Raw genomic sequence first — 18,246 nt, forward strand, 5'->3', positions numbered from 1 at the left:
GGGCTTAAATGAATTTTGGTGTCGATTTTCACTGTGATATTCTCAAAAAATTTCTTACTGTGAGTACTGAAAAAATTATAAAGTTTCAATGTGCCGACCCAGAATATGGCCGTTCTTCGATAACATACATATACACAAAAGGAATATCTGTGCTACATAACCAATATCATTTACGCAACAATAATCACAATATACGTACGATACATATACGATCAAATTTTTTTTTTTCAATTTACCTCAACCAAAAATGCTGTATTTTATAAATAAAACCTTTTTTTTTGTCGATGTTCATTTTAACTATAGCTACAGAAAATGAGTTTCTGTGTTTATTTTTTAAATTATATAGAGTTATATTTGTTTAATTTTTTTATATATAGTATAAAAGTAACAATTTAATTTCTGTTGGCAATTTATTACGATGGTTGTTATTCCGAATTTTTATTGATTTTAGATACCGTCAAGAATTTTAGTAGAAAAATTACAGCAAATTGAGTTGGTTAGTGTCTACGCTGATAACATTGGTCTACAAATTTTTACTTTAAAGAAGTATTCTTCATGTGAAGTTAATTTTTTTTTTGATTTTCACGTACTGAATGCAAAAATAATTAATAAATATTAAACTTAGATTCAAGAGTTATTAAGGATAGATACTTTTGAACTAAACACACTGTATAATTACTGTAGAAATTCACCATATAGCACTCAAACTAATTTCCAAAACTATTGAATTTTTTTTCTGTATTTTTGTAACATGATTACACTAAGTACTAGTATAGGAAATATACAAAGTTTCGAAAAAAATCCTAATGTGAAAAAAAAGAAAATATTATACGTTAAATTTTGTATATCACTTCAAATACTTCTTCACGCACAGAAATTTAATGCTTGATAAAGTTTTGCTTCTTACTTCAACAAAAAAAAAAAAATTGAATACCATGTTAAGTCCAATAGATTAGATAGTAAATTCATTAATTTAATGAAAATGTACTTAAATTTAGACATATTTATGAAATAGAAACAATCTATGGTGAATATGATTATGATAATTAGACCAACAACTCTCTGATTCAGTAAATTATTTATTTAATTGGAGCTGGTATTACATGATGCGACCAGCGTTTGAATAAAAAAAAAGTTTAGTTATCAATTTAACAAGATTAATACAGTTGTCATCGGCGATAAAGGTAATTCTTCTGTGTTAAGCCCAGGTTTATTTTCAAGACCATTTGAAGATCAAGATCAAAAGTCCTTGAAGTCTTTTATTGGCTACTTGCCCTTGACAACTTTTTCTTAGAGCATTTTTCTGTAGTTAGCGTGTTTTCTTTCGCAAATCGAAAAGAGCGAAACCAAAGAATAATTAATTATTCGATAATTCAGTATCATATTCAGGCCTACAATTAGATGAAGAAAAATTGCTTTTCTACACGTCTGAACAGTAATATATTTCTATTAGGTATATTATTTTAGCTAGATATTAGGGAATGCAAATAGATATTTCATAGAACCCCACAGTATGCTACAAATTTCAGCTCAAAACTATAGGTTTTTTTAATGTCCTTTTTTGGGACAAAAACAAAGACTTTCTTTTGAAAGTTAATAAAAAAAAAAAACATATGAAACCAAAGAAAATAACAACAAAGTTTGACAATTACATAATACAAAAGTATCAAGAATTTTTTGCTCAGTAAGAAAAAACTCAATAAAAATAAAACTTTTGACATTTTTATTATCTTTTTTTTTGGTGTACTTTTGATGTACTTTTTTAACATTTCTTTTTGTATTGGAATTTGTTCGTAGCGCATAACTAATTGTAACACTTATTAAATGATAATTTCAGCTAGATTCTGTGGCTTAATTGGTAGGGTTTCGGATTTCCACATGAAAAATTTTAACCATCTCCGGTTCTATTGGTCGTATCAAGACGCATAAAAATAAGAAATATTTGTTTTTTTCATATGGACTAAAATGGTACACAATTGTTTTTCAATAGTTAAGGAACTTTGGCCGTTTAAACAATTAATTTGTTTATAACAATTTTTTCCACACTCTGATCAATGAACAAGTTGAAAATTCGGATTCAGCGAGTCAAAATACATCGAAATACACTCCTTGCTCGGTAGGATCTGTAGAGGCATAAGAAACCCACTCAACGCCTGCACTAAATCATATTTTTAATAAAATTTTATTATTTTAAATAATAAATAAAGCTTAAACATATCCAAGCTTTATGAATGCTTTATATAAAGAATAAATATTATTTTGTTCACGTTCACAATTGGATTTATTATGAGTTTAACTGTGACGATAAAGACTGCATCTCAATTCACTTGTACTCTTGTACCTAACTCCTACATAATATTATTGTATTTTATTTTTACTCAAAAAAATGTTATGTTAAATCTGAAAAATAAATGGTAATACTGCCACAGGATTTACCAATGCGCTGGAACTGTGTTTATACAGGAAGTAAATGTGGGGTGAGATGACGTTATGTTTTCCCAAGTGGTACACACTAGTAATGGGATGAATGTTGTATTTTGTATATTATCGAATGCGATTTTTAACTTAAAATTCAACGAAATTAATCCGTCAGCAGCTAATTTTATCTTTATTAAATCATTCAAAATTATTTAAACTTTTATTTCTCATGAATGAACGAACAAGTCTCATGAATGAACGAACGTCCTTAAGAGATAAGTAACAAAAATAGTCAAAAGTGACAAAAATAGGAGCGCTAAAAGTAGTAATGTCCTACAAATTTGCTGAATACCCACTGTGAAGGGAAGGGGCCATTCGAAACAAAAAATTTTGAATCACCTTGTATGGTTATGCGTTTAATAAATATGATGATAATATTTTGTGAACGTAGTAACCAGAAACCTTTTCGAATTAGAAATTAGAGATAATATCAATTTAAACTAACAAATGTTGGGATATACCTATACCATTAAAATTATTCAATGTATTCATCCAATTATATTCAAACTGTGAATGTATATACCTACTACCTACTCTGCAACCTACGTAAAACCATTCTATCCTCCTATTATGTTGTCATACTCCTTTTATCCTTTATTTTTCTAACTCCCTGATCATTTTAGGTCGACTGTTAAACGTAACAATTTTACAGTATAATTTTTTTTCAACTTACACAGCTAAAGTGAAATCGTAGTTTTGCAAATGCATCTCAAGTATAACTAATTTTCCTCCTTATAAGTAATAAATCCTCAATTAGTAAGAAAAAATTAATCATTTTTGAAATTTTACACAGAGGCATACCCAACCCCCTTTTTTGGAGGGTAGTTGGGAGTTTGAATCAGTTTTTTACAAAATATAAACAAAAATTATGAATCAACTAAAAAAAATGTTCGATTAAAAGTTCTAGCTGAAATATTTGGACACATTTTCGTTTATTTTTTGACTTTCTAGCTTCAAAATTGATCGAGATATACCAATTTTAAAATTGAATTTATTTGGTCACTCAATCAAATGAAAAAGAATTCATCATATATAAAAAAATTTTACCACTCTCCAAATTTCAGGTCTCAAATATTTGCATACACTTGATTTTAATTTTTAATTTTGATAGACTATCATGTTATTCACATATTATCTACCACAAAATCACACCTATATAGAAATAAAATTTCTATAATGTTCTAAGAACGAATTTGTTTGAAAATAATATTTAAAAGCTATATATCGATCTCTTATTTTATATCTAGTCAAGTATCTCTCTACAATATAAATATTGGATCGTTTTTCTTTTTGATCATATATTCTAGTAAGTACTTATATATAATATTCAAGCTAACCGATTTTACATAGCTTAGAAAACGATGTCTCACTTAACCTTTTTTCGAAAGGATTATACAAGGGATCATAGAATATTTTAAGTATTGTATTACGGTTGTTCTTTTTTGCATACACTTGGTGTTAGGAGAAAAAGATAGTGCTACCTAGTGTACTACAAAATTATCCCTTTTTACTACTTACACTGAAAGTGTAAATAGTGTAAATAGATTATGTGAAAGAAACAAAATTTATATGTTTTAAACAAGCACTTCACTAAAAATGCGAATACAATTTGATTCACTATACAGGCTGCCCTTTTTTTCATACTAACGGAAAAGTTTTCGTTTTCAAATAGGCGTCACCAATGTTTTTTTTTTAATTGATTGAGTTTTTTTTTAATTTTAATTTTTTGTTGATTGTCTCGTATTACACCCTGTATAATTTAAAATGATCTCCTAAATTTGGTTTGAAGTATCACATTGCACGTTATAATATGTAAATAAAGTTGATCCCTACGAACACTAAACGCAAGCAACATATTCATAAACTTTAAATACATTTAAATTACAAATATATTTTCACTTATAAACACAATATTGGTGTCATTTTATGTCAAGTCTGTCATCGTAGTATGTTTGAATATAAACATTACACAGAAATGACTTAAAAATATTTCTTTCTTTAATATATACAGGGTGTTCTTTAATTGATAGTAGAAAAGTACAATAATCAATTAGGCGTATCAAAATGAACGGATAAGCTTTTTACCAAATTTCGATCTGATGCGTACTTTTCGAGATAATTATTTACAGACCAGTTAGACACAGAAGATGGTACATCATTTATTGCTACATACAGGATAGGGCTGTCTTAAACGCAAATTTACTACTGAAAAAAAAAGGAAAATAATTTGATTTGCCATCTTATGTGAATTAAAACACAGTTTGCTGTCTTTACCATCACATTTAATTACTAAATTATTGCACTTTTTTCGATTAATTTAATAAACAAAAGAGATCATTTTTGAAGATAATGTATTCCCCATTGTATAAGTTGCATTAATTAGCAAGTTATAAAAATAATTTCTTCAAATTATTCCCTTTAATATCTTTTAAATGGTTAGATTAGTGAAAAAAGTGACAGACCCCGCTTTTGTAGGACGTTCAAATTCCAACAAAAATAAGGTTTTGTTAAATAAATGGCAAAATTGTAATTTTTCATAATGGGTTGGGGTAAAAGTGAAAACTTTGTTGAGGAGATTCTTGATATTAATATTAATATCTCATATTTGGAGGTAATTTTCTTGTGGTGTAAAGCTATCATTTTTTTTGGCATTGAAAATAAAAGAAAATAGTCGACTGCTTTGACCAATTCAACTATAGATGCCGGAAGTATTTGAGTTTACAAAAAAAGGTAAGGAGCACATTTTGCCAGTTGATCCTTGTTCAGAAAAGGTTATAGACTAATATTCCGAATGTTCTCAGTAACTCAATTACTCGAATTTTGTAAAACTGTTCAAAATTCGAGTCGATAGTCTCAAATATTATCATATACTTTTTCTTGAGTGTAAACTTTTACAATATACTATTTTATGTTAGTAGAAAAAAAATGTATGAGGTAAGTTCTATTTTCATGAGTTATCTATCACCTGTTATACTTTTTTTGAACTGTTTTTTCCTAATCGCTCTTTATTTAACTTACAAAATAGTAGTTTAAATCATCCATCACTGCCAACTAGTAATACAACACCTTTTAAAAATGTTAGGTGTTTAAAGTATTCAGACATTCTAAGTAGTTGTTCAAAATTTATTACAACATTGCAATAATTTACAGATTGTAAGTAGAGAGAGCTGCTGCTGTGGGTTAGAATCAATGAATAGTGTATGTTAGTCCAGTTTGTTTCAATGCGACCATTAAGGAACATTACTGAATATTACTGTAATAATTTAACATTTGAGTTGTTGAATAGAGCGAGCTGTGAATGCAACGATATCATATATATTTTACTGTCAATGTCCGGATTTAGTAGATTTGAGAAATAGGATTGGCTAACTCATCACGTATTTAGGATGTATAGTCCGCGGGACGGCACCCTCTTTTGCTAAATGATGTTAATACATACTTGAAGCTTCCTTCGTGTTATAACAAACTTTCTTTTTTTACTAATATTTTGTAGTGTGTTTTTGCAGGTAGTGCGGAAAGTCATCAACGATGATAAATTTTTAAATTTTTCAGTTTTCGGTGTCCTAGAGTATTTAGTTTCAACAAATACATATAAACCTTTTAATAAAGCTGAAAAACCATATCTATTCTGAATATATTTATTTTCGAACGTAAATATCTTTTTTGTTTCCTTTCTACCTTTTAGAAAACAAGCAGGTAATACATCGAAACAGGCAGGGACAAAAAGATTCGAAAATTTTCAACATTATTGTATTCAATTTAGCATCTCAAGCAATATTTAGTAAGTTGAAGAAATTACTGATTTTTTTTTTAATAAAGAAATTATTTTCTATCTTTTAGTTCAGCTTGTTACAAAAGCGGGTTTTTTAGTTTTTTTTTAAACTTTTATTTATATAAAAATCAGTTTCTTCTTACTGAGTTAAAATTTCTACTTCTAGGGTGTTAAAATTCAATTTTCAGATTAGAAGAAGATTACTTCATACGTGAAATTGCGAAAATGTCTCGATTTAATACGAGATACAGGCTGGAATAGTAATGAAATATCAATAATGCTTATTTCAGGGCTCTTAGCCATTAATACTGAGAGTTTCTAAATATTAGAAGAGTATTTAGAGAACATGGACTAAAAGTCGTTCATGAAAATTTATATTGCGAAATACTATAAATTTATTTCTTAGCTTATAAAATATTAAACTTTCCAAAATTATTAAACCACTTTAGGGATAATCATGTGTATATTATGTAGAAAGGGGTACATTGTAAAATTTAACCAGAAATTTTATGAGTTATGAAATATTACATACTAAAAACAGAAGACAAGGCTTTTACCAACACGAAAATTACAACTACACTCTACTCAAGTCTGTCTGTATCCATTATACATGGGTCGTCGTCGTCTATGTATTTATAAGATATTTTAAAGACATCATTTAATGCCTTCAAATATTATTATATCTATCCATATTATGTTATTAAATACGTCTTACGAAAATTAGGATAGGTAGTCACCAAAAATTTTCAACATTTTAATTATATAAAGGTTTCAGATTACCAAAATATTTTAATTCACAAAAAACATTTGATATAGTGTGACGTATTATTTTTCATAAAACGTTTATTATCCACTGAAAAAGCAAATATAATGAAATATTTTAGCCCGAAGCACTCGCGTTATGAGCGTTTTACTGTACTCAATTAAAAACAAAAAGTAACTTTTTTAAATGGTATATGTGTAGTTGAACTTTTTCTGTTTTCATAAAAATTTATCTATTTTCGAATTATGAATTTTTCAGATTGTTTCTACCTATCTACAGTTTTAAAAATTATTTTTTTTCAAGTCCTTCAGAAATTGTGATAATTTTTCTCATTAATTAAATTATTTTGATTAGTTCTCTGCTCCAGTATTTCCACTGTCAAACATCATTCAATAATCACATAGGGAAACTATTTTGAATGAGTTAGTTCATTAAAAAATAAATTTATACAAAATTATGTAGAGGTTATGATTTACAAAGTTAAATAATAATTAACGCGTGAAATATTTGACTCAGCTAGTCTCTCTAACATACAACTAAAGATTGCCGAACGGTCTACAGGAGTGCTGGCAGGATAATTAGCTGTTAATTACATAGTGTAGAACGAACAAACCCAGATTTTCTACCATACTTTTTCCACCCAGATTTTCTACCATTTGGTACCATAGACATAAATATCGAACTTTCTGTCTTCCAAGAAAAAGACAGAAAGAAGAAAAATATATTTGATAACTTCCTTAATTCTCCACGAATAAAAAAACTGAATATGGATTTCAATTATTCCTCCTTATTGCATTATACACATTTCTTTTGTAAGCTTCTAGATCACCCTGTGATAGGATTAGATTTAAAATTCAATATTGGATTATATTTTATTTCACCTGAACTTAACAAAACTTTCAAATTTTGGTATTCATTATAAACGGTACAATATCCAACTTTAATGACATCATTAAAATCAGTTGAAAACTTGAATAAATCATGAAATATTCAAACACTATTTATTTTGATACAAGAAAAAAAAATTCTGGAAAATATGTTCATACACGCCATTGTTATTATAATCGTTTCAAACTCTCATGAGAATTCTTATGGTCCACACATTTAACTTCCCAGAGGATGAAAATTACTTTCTATAACTGCCTGAAACACTTTAATAGTACTAATTGCGTTTCAACTACTATGTGAAGCTTAAAGGTAGGTAGCTTAGTAAGCGGAAGGGATAGCATAATCGACTGCAGTGCTGTTATCTTATAAAGTTTGCAATAAATATGTTTAAATGTAAATGAAATAACTGATTAAACTTAGCTTTTAAAATTGTGAAACAAGATGGAAAAATGCATAGTTTTTGAATTGTAAATTAATTTTGATAGAAAATAGAACAAAATTTTCAATGCAAAACATATTAAGGATTATTATTATTGAGGAAAAATATTAAATGCAAGAAATGGTGGAAACGCATATAAACAATGCATTACATTGTATCTTCATATGTACTATGTATTTATTTGAGCTCCCACCATATTTATGTATAGTTGTGAACAGGTATATGGATGGATATCATTGAAGTATTATTAATAATAATTATTTAAATATTGTGTACTAGCACGGATTTTCTCGTTCATATCCTGGATCAAAATTACCTAATCTTTATTTAATCTAGAAACTCCTGTATTGTATCGTGTACTTCTAATATTTTTATTGGTTCTATCTTTTTATTTTCTCAATAACAAATTCAATCTAATATTTTGTGATATAAATAATAAAAGTGTAAGTACCTCCATAACACATAGTGCATTGGTAGTTATACATATATACTTACACAATAGCTACTTAAAAGTTTTTTATTATTTCTTAACCCGTCAGCAATCGCGCCAACCGTTCGGTAATCTTTAGTCGCGCGATGAGAGATTTTTTAACGTGCGTTCACGCGTTACATATTCTTAACTTAATAATTTTTATCTAAAATTAAATAGTATTAATAACCTCTACATGGTTTTCTTCTTGTTTTAATCACGGGATAATTTACGAACATTATAATATGTAGTATCCTTTTGCTTTTTGTGCCGCTAAAATTGCCATAACTTTTTCCATAAATAATTTGGTGGCTCAAAGCCAGGGGCCAGCAACTTTTTGAGTCAGAAGACTCAACAAAAATTTTTCTTGCCAACAATAAATATCGCCTTTTTTCGCTTTTAAAGCAGGGTTTAAAGTTTAAAGTTTAGAAGTGTACCAAAATTATAAAAATTTTTTTACAACAAATTTGTTAATACCACTCGAAAGCTTGTTTATTTTTCTTGTAAATGAATTATAAAAATTCCCGTATGATCATTTTGGACCAAGGTATTCGCTTTCTAAGCAAAATTAACACTTCTGGATTTAACACAAAGGAAACGCAATGCCAGTACATAGTTATATTCTTGTTGAATGGCAAATGTATTCTCAACCTTATCAATATTTGGGCTGTTTATTAAACATTTAGTACATCTATTGTAAACATGAGTTTCAATAAAATTTTTACATTATAGCATAACAAACGCGCGCTCATCACACTAAACACTATACAGTATTTATGAAACATACATAGGGTACCTACATACGTATGGTATATATATATATATATATGTATAACACTCCTTTTTTTCTATACAAAAGTTGTGCATTGCAGTGGTAAATAAATTTCATATTAAATTTCATTTTTACTTCTTCGTTTCTTCTTGTTTCCTTTCTTATTATATTATCTACGTTTTCAGCTACCACTGCATATTCTTACATGTTTCTCATATCTATGATATACTCAACCACCGAAAATGATCATTCAGTAACTTCTTGACCATAAGGTGATATCAAGTTGAATGTAAAATATTAGTCAGATAGGTTGGTAGTGGAAACACCATACAAGGTGAGCTAAATACACCTTACAAGGTGAGTCATTTTAATCTATAATGGCTAATAGTTCGTTTTGTAGTTAACCAATCAAAAATTGTAGAGTTTGAAGGGGAAATGTTCTGAGACTGGATATATAGTAGTGGTTGAGTATCAATATGGGTAATAGTTGAATATAAAAAGTAATATTTAAAAAAAAACTACAAAACACGCTTTCGTAAATGGGTGAAGTAAAAGGTAGAAATTCTTTAAATGCAAAAAAAAAACCATTTTATCGTAAAAAAGCCATGGAATTTCCTGATCAGGAATATCAAATAAACTTATTGTTATTATTAAATCATTATATTATCATTGGTCCTTGATTAGTACGCCAAATTTTGAGTTAATCCGACGCGACGTTTTGAAGGGATTCAAAATCATGTTCAAAATTTCTGTTACATACCAACATTCTAACATAAGTATGAAGCCAATAATAGCGTGTCATGCTTGCAAGTGCTTTCATGCTGGAAACACCTTAGGTTAAGTTATATTGGCTGTCCACGAAGGACACACTTAGGCTATAGAGCCCTTTGTGATACCATATATGTGTTTTACTACCTTTCCGCTGATAATTTCTTTATTAGCTCCTCAATTTCAGAGGCTGAGTGCACCTCCTTCATGCATATACCATGCACTACACCAGCCCATCACAACTAATTAAATTAATTTTGTTGTGATGGCGGGAATCGAACCCGCTACCCTAAGAAAACCAACTGCCCAAGCAGGGTTCGCCGGACTAAGACACGTGGCCAAGCATTGGCCCATTAATGGTTAATGGTACTTGGCAATTTTTATTGGGCCATTGCTAGAACCAAGAAAAGGCCGATGTACGGTTCATAGAGATAGCCAGTATATATTTTTTTTATATAGCCAATGTATGGCATATCAACGGCAATTTTATGGCATATCATCATCTACTATTACTTATGCAACTTAGGCAATCTTTTAAGCCATGTATGTATAAAAGGTTGCTTCCAAACATAATGTTAATGAAATAAAAATTAGTGATTGTAAAAGGATTAAGATTTAAAAAAGTTTCATAATTCTTGATACAATAAAAGGTAATAATTGAAAGGAATGTTAGGAAATTTAGGTAGTCAATAATTAATTTAAAATGGATAATACATTTGAAATTTTAATGCATTAGCCATGGCTATTCAATAACAATCCGTGTCTCTGTTTGAGTGTTGACGAATAAATATCAGTTATTTATATAATTTTTTTAATGATAACTATCGATGAAAAAACGATTCTAGTTAAGTTTTGACAGTCGAAGGCTTCTCTTGAAATAAATTTCATCTTTTATTTTTGAAAAATAACCATAACAGATGACGTAACAGAATTAAAAAAAATATTTGTTTACATGTAAGAGCAACGTGTGGCTCGTATGTATAGTTCGTACAAAACCAAGTGGCACCGAACAAGAGAGAGTATAGATATAAGTGCACATACATATACATCATACACTCTCTCTTGCTCGGTGCCACTTGGTTTTGTACGAACTATACACTCACTATTAGATACCTATTTTGTTATTGTTTGGCAGTGACTTACATGTGCAGTCGTGAAAGAGTTCCCTGTGCTATTAGAACGATTGGTCTCTCGACAATACGTAAAATAATTAATAACAGCCGTTTATTGAATAGTATTTATTGTCTAGTGTTTTTTTATTATTTTTGATTTAAAGTTTTACTAAAATGTCTAAAAATTATTTGTGTTTATTATTTAACCATAACCAAAAAATCTGTGCTGTTACATTACTTCATTAGAAAGAGAGGCAGTGATAGAAAACAGTTGACTATATATGTGTATAACGCAATGTTATTTTTATTAGTGTTTTCTCCGGTAACCTTGACGGATCCACAATTAATTGAACTAAAAAGTGAGTATTCTTTTTTCATTATGTTTAAATTATTTACAAAGATTTTCACTTATGGTCATACATTGTTTGACATTTTCAGATCAAATAGATACAATGTTGGAGACAAAGTTTTATAACCTCACACTGATAATGGAAAAAAAATAGAATCAACGAAAAGAAGCATATTGTATGATATTCAGCACAAAACTGATGAACTTAAAAATACTACAGTTACAAATGGATCTGCGACATCGATAAATTTAACAGAAGCTAAAAAGAGAGGGATAAATGGATCGTTGACATTGGAGAAGTTCGAAGATTTCGATAATAAACTCAGAGCGAATGATGAACACAAAGAATCTTTAGTAAGTTATCAATCTGTTAATTTTTATTGTTTTTAATTTTAATGTTTTCAGAAGTCTTTCATAAAACATTTCACATGTTTTAATGTTAAATAATTGAATAAATTAAAAAATTAGTAAGTTACAGAAGTTTTTAAATTAATTTATCAAATTTTTATTGCAGATGATTTTATATAAGATTATAACAAGGGGCGAATTAAAAATAATGTCTGCTATAAAAAAGATTATGGAAGTGACCATGGAAAAAACGGTGGAGTTAGAATACTCGGGAACAGGTCGTACTGTCAATGGCTTGGGGAAAAAAAATTTTAGCAATACGGCTACCTACAAATGTTTAGATGGTAAGCTAAGTATGTACACTATAGTGTACGTACAAGGTTATACAACAATTAATTTTTAATTGAAGATGAATATTTATATATAAAATTGATGTTTTTCCAGGAGTGCTTTCTGACCAATTTGCGGACTCAGGAGAGTTGAAAAATTTATCAGGAAAAGTGGGTCGCTGGTTATCTGGTGCAGCGGATCGCGAAGGTGGTCGTAAGGAGCGAACCAAAAAAAATTAAACTAATAAAATTTATTGTAATTTTAATTCAATATTTTTAGTTTCAATAAATTTTTTTTTTCATTAAAATCGTTGCTGGCTTAGTACAAATTTTATTTATTCCCATTACTGGGATATTATTGGCTTCAATCTTTGGCCAATTAACTGAACCCATCAATGGGCCCAAGTTATCATCCGATGAAATTATTTTAATGGCCCAGTCATGGTATATAGTACTCAGCCATTGCTGCAAAACTGGCCACCAGCAATGGACCATGACTGGGCCAATTGTAAAACCTTGTATGGGTGAGCTAATAGGGCGACTGTAAAAAAACACCTTAAAATATACGCAAACTGTTTCCCTATGAACGCACATAATAAAACAGGTTAATCTACAAACGTCCTTAATGAAGCACAAAATATTTCGATTCTGTTTTCTAGATAATGATAATTTTCGTGCTTTGATCACAATTTAGTAAGCTGTAGATAGAATAAGTGTAGTTTTATAAAGTTTTCTTGTTCTTATTAAGATAAAGACGAACATATCTATAATAAATATTTTTATTTTGGGTTTTTATTATTTGATCGTAATAATAAATAATATTCGCAATGTTATTATGTACCTATGTATAATCAAAATCATTTTTTTGTGTTTGTTTACTGTATCTATAAAATGAAATCTTGTTTTTGTTTTATTAATGAGCTGGGTAATTACAAAAAATATATTTATTACATCCATTGTATATTATACAAGCTTGATACCCGCCTGCTTCACTGGGCTTAAAAGTAAATACCACCCGTTTATAGCCTCCAGATCTCTTGAACTTACTTATTCCCCTTCCATAATACAGCTACACAGCTAAAAAATATGCATACATAAAAATATATGTTTTACACAGCTAAAAAATATGCATAGTTTTCAATTTTTTAAAGTGTAAAATCGTCGTAATTCATTGAGTATATCAGAAAAGATGAAAATTTATATGAAATTTTCTCAATTTATAAATTACAGACATTGAATGAAATTAGAAAAGAAGCAACAACTTTGTACATATGAATTTTATGAGATATACAAATGTCGTTGACATTCTCGATGTATTCAATAATAAATTACTACGCTTTTTCTATGACACGATGATGCGATGTTACGATAAAAGTTCATCGTCATATTTAGAATAGAGTAGACTAAGGTAGACAACCGAACAAGCATACCTAGGTAGGTATCTACTTCCATTCGTAGAAGAGAGATAAATATATCTGCTTATGTTTAGATAATTTAATATTTAACAATATAAGTAAGTACATGTTTCAGGTTATTATAAAAATGATAAAATTATTATTCGAGACGTTTATAATTTATCTAGAATTAAGTGCAATTTGTTTACTATGACATTCAGATGCTACAATGTTTTAGCGAAATTCCGAAAGAAATAGAGGTCTTGCTGTTCATCGATTCTACCTATTAAATGTCAAAAATGACCATCGTTAAAATTTATACACAAAGTGTCTTCTTAAGTTGTATACATATGAAAAATATCTGCTTTCAAAAATATTCAGGTATTTACTTTTGACATCGAATGTTGACACAGGGTGCCCCAAATTGATGGTCGTTTAGAAATATAGCCCATTTTGAGTGAAACGGTTCATAAAATCATTCCCGAGATATGTAGGAGTGTATTTCAACAATTTTATAAAAGAACAAGTGAAAACAAACAATTGACTAAGTTAATTGTTGAAATACCATGCATAGTCAGTGTTGATTTCTTTATCACATTACACATACAAACATGTGACACATACATACAACTGATAATCAAGTATAGTACATATTATAAAATTTCCGCCTAATTGGCACCCTCACGGGTAAACAGTGATGTTTACGAAAAAATGTTTCAAACAAAAGTTGTTTATTTTTTTATAAGGAACATTTTTTACTTTTGTTCTATCTCTAACGGTTTACAAGATGGGTCCTACGGATCCAAGGCCCAATTGACCTATGATGCTCATTTACGAACTTGACCTCACTTTTTACGTCCTGAGTACGCTGTAAAAATTTCAGCTCGATATCTTTTTTCGTTTTTGAGTTATCGTGTCCACAGACGGACGGACGGACAACCGGAAATGGACTAATCAGGTGATTTTATGAACACCTATGGCAAAATCTTTTTCCTAACATCATTATTTTTAAGCGTTACAAACTTGGGACTAAACTTAATATAGTATGTATATTTCATATATACATGGTATAAAAATTGCATGTATGGAACAGGAAGGTAGATACGTGGAGGCAAAACGAACTGAAGATAATTCATTTTTATAATCAACGGTTGGTTTTTGTCAAAATATATTTTTAACACCATAGAAACAAAATAATTAATAATAATTAATATTTGGTAGTTTTTTATAGAGCAGGCGCTATAGATAGAGTTGAGTGTGCAAAAGTTGAGAACCGCCTTTTGTCAATTGATTCTTTTTCAGAAAAGCTTATAGATTAATATTCCGGATGTTGCTGAAAACCATATTGGTGTGTCCTTCGTGGGCAGCCAATATAACGTAACCTAACCTATAAAAATACAAAAAATTTAACAGGCACAAAATATCAAGTGATTTCTATGGTACCTGTAGAAAAAGTGAAAAAAGTTTCGAGAGTTCTGTCTTGTGTTGAGATAATGAGAGGAAAAGAGAAAAAAGTGCATTAACTTTTTAAACACGTATTCAAATTTCTATTTAGTCTTAAGTACCATCTTTAAGAGTTGTAAAAAGAGTTCCGTTGCTCGTCTGGTACATTCGTTCTACGTTAAGTATCATCTTTTACCAGTCATTGTCTTATACAAACCACTTTTATTATATTGTTTGCTAGCGAAGCAAGTAACCAACTTCGATGTGTGTTATACTTTTAATTGTACTTATTCTTATACTACCTACTTGTCGTTCGTCATCTTGAACAAGAAAACTCTGGAGGTAAAACTGAAATAATACATGTACAACAACTTTTTCTATTCTATCTTTGTTTTATTCATTCCATTTGGTGTAATGTTATGACACTAGTGTACAAACTTAGCGAACGAATATTGTTGATTTTTCAAATTTAATTTTTCTTCTTTTATTTCTTTATTTTAAGAACAATAGTTTTTCTTTGTTCCTTTTATATTTTTCTTACTCCGTCAAGCTATGTACACTCGCGTTCAATAAAAATGCGACATTGATTTTAAAAGGTTTTTGGAAGTCATCATTTTGACTCCCACTTTTACCAAATTGCATTTACCAAAAGTTTATACCGCTTACACATTATTTTGGCCATAATCAGCGCCTTTTGGGTAAATTTAGAAAGAATTTTAACCCTGATATGCTATCGGCGTGTCCCAGCACATCAATATCGGCTGCAGTTAATGTATCTGGAATTGTATATCAAGAAGTTTTTTAATTCAAATCTTTGAATAAACAATACTGTGTAGATAGAGGTGTCGTGAAGTTTTATATTGATATTTTTTAAACTCATAATATACATGAGTTCTTTTTTATTATTCTTATTCTTAGAATAAATATTTTTCTACTTCGACATTTCTATTATCCTCTTCTTCTAAGACTACATAAAAAGTTGTATATATTTTATTAAACTCCCTTGTTATTTTTTTAATAAAATTTTTGTCCTGTTATTTTTAAATATATAATGATAATATACATTTAAATTTGAACCCATCAGCACTCGCATCAACCGGTCGGTAATCTTTAGCCACGCAAAGAGACATAGCGTTCTGCATTTGCGTCAATTATTTCTCGCGTTAAATATTTTTTAACTTTGTAAATCATTATCATTTTTTTAAAGAATTTTTATTGTTTTATGGAAATACCTATTACCTATGGAAATTGACACCTTCGACCTCAAAAGAAAGATACTTAAGAATAAATATTTCAAACAAAAATTATTTATTTTTTTATAATTAAACTTTTGTTCTGTCTCTTACGGTTTACAAGATGGATCTTACGGATCCCAGACTAACTTGATTTATTTTGCTCATTTTCGAACTCAAACTGACTTTTTATATCCTGAGTTCGTTATAAAAAGCTTGTCAGCTAGTTAATTATAAATTTCACTAGTAAAAATAACAGCGGCATAATTTTGTTTTTCAATAGAAAATAAATCAATTTTTCTTTTCATGAAAATTAAATGAATTGAATCAATTTAATTTAAAACCTTAATAACATTACCTAGAAATTTCTGTTATATAGTACAACACATTCGACCTTGACTTTTTTACTATCATAACTTGATTTTACTATCAAAAAGGAATTACTACTTCAATAAATGTAAAAAAGTATCTAAACGATTGTGCAATTGTTTTGGTAATTTTTATACAAGTATCAGTGACATGTCTCATTTTAGCAGTAAAATTTTATTGGACAAAATGTCTCCTATTTTACGTGGTAACCTGCTACTGAACAATTCTGTATTAAATATACACATGTGATTGTATAAACAAACGTCGAATGAAATAACATGAAAAGAAAACTAGGTTATGAAAATGTGATATTTTCTCATAATATTTTCATTTTTTATCTTACACGCAAGAAAAATAATTATTTACACAAGCAATGATGAATAACCACTGCAAAATTATTGTTAATATGAGAGTTGAGCGTCATTTTTATGTACAAATCCTAAACATCTCTTGCTTGGGTATAGTTGGTGATACGTTTTTGTTCCCTGTAGATTTAAATCCCTCACAGCAACTTTTTCTTCAATATTGATTTTTACCTCAAACATAAGGGAAAACAAACAATTGACTTAGTTAATTGTTAAAATAACATTTATAGGCAGTGTTGAATACGTAATCATTTGTTTCTCTTACTTTATGTATGCCACTATTACACACAAATTAATAATCGGCCCTATTTGTCAAGTTGTAGTAGGCTGAGTTTAGAGTTAAGATTTCGGTTTAGTGTCTTTAAAAAGTGTGACCTACCATCCTGTATGACTGTGAAAAATTTCAAATCAATATTCAAATAAATAAGGAAAATATGAGGGTGTCTTCATCTTAACTGTGACACACTGTATAATGTTTCTAACCTGATTTGAGCCGCTCTCGCAGCTGCACCATGAAGTTCCCGAAAAAGTGTTTCAAGCAAAAGTTGTTTATTTTTTTATACTTTTGTTTTATCTGTAGGTATGAGCACAGTATAAAATTTAAGGAAGATATCTCTTTTCGCTTTTGAGTTATCGTGTTAACGGGGGGGGGGATGGACTAATTATGTGATTTTATGAACACCAAAATTTTGTTTCTAGCATAAATATTTTAAACATTACAAACTTAGGACTAAACTCAGTATACCTTCATATATTTCATATACACATGGTATAAAAAGGGATTACATTTTTATTCTGGCTTAGTAACAGGTTAGAATCATGCCTTCAAATGTTGGCTACAAAATGATTTTCTTAATTCTTTCCAAGCCCACAGTCAAATATCATAAAAACAGCTTGGTAACTGAATGAAAATGTCAAATATTGTATGTCTACAGTCCGGTGTTTGATAAAATAAA

At 29.0% G+C, this 18,246-nt stretch overlaps 1 long non-coding RNA gene across 1 annotated transcript; it reads left to right on the forward strand.

The window, feature by feature from the left end:
* Positions 1-11,644: 11,644 nt before the first annotated feature.
* LOC123296913 lies at positions 11,645-12,714 on the forward strand. Its single transcript, XR_006535207.1, has 4 exons — positions 11,645-11,820; positions 11,900-12,164; positions 12,325-12,502; positions 12,603-12,714. It is a non-coding gene; the product is annotated as an uncharacterized LOC123296913 (long non-coding RNA).
* Positions 12,715-18,246: the final 5,532 nt, after the last annotated feature.

This window comes from Chrysoperla carnea, chromosome 3 (assembly GCF_905475395.1).
Source record: "Chrysoperla carnea chromosome 3, inChrCarn1.1, whole genome shotgun sequence".
Taxonomy (NCBI): Eukaryota; Metazoa; Arthropoda; class Insecta; order Neuroptera; family Chrysopidae; genus Chrysoperla; species Chrysoperla carnea.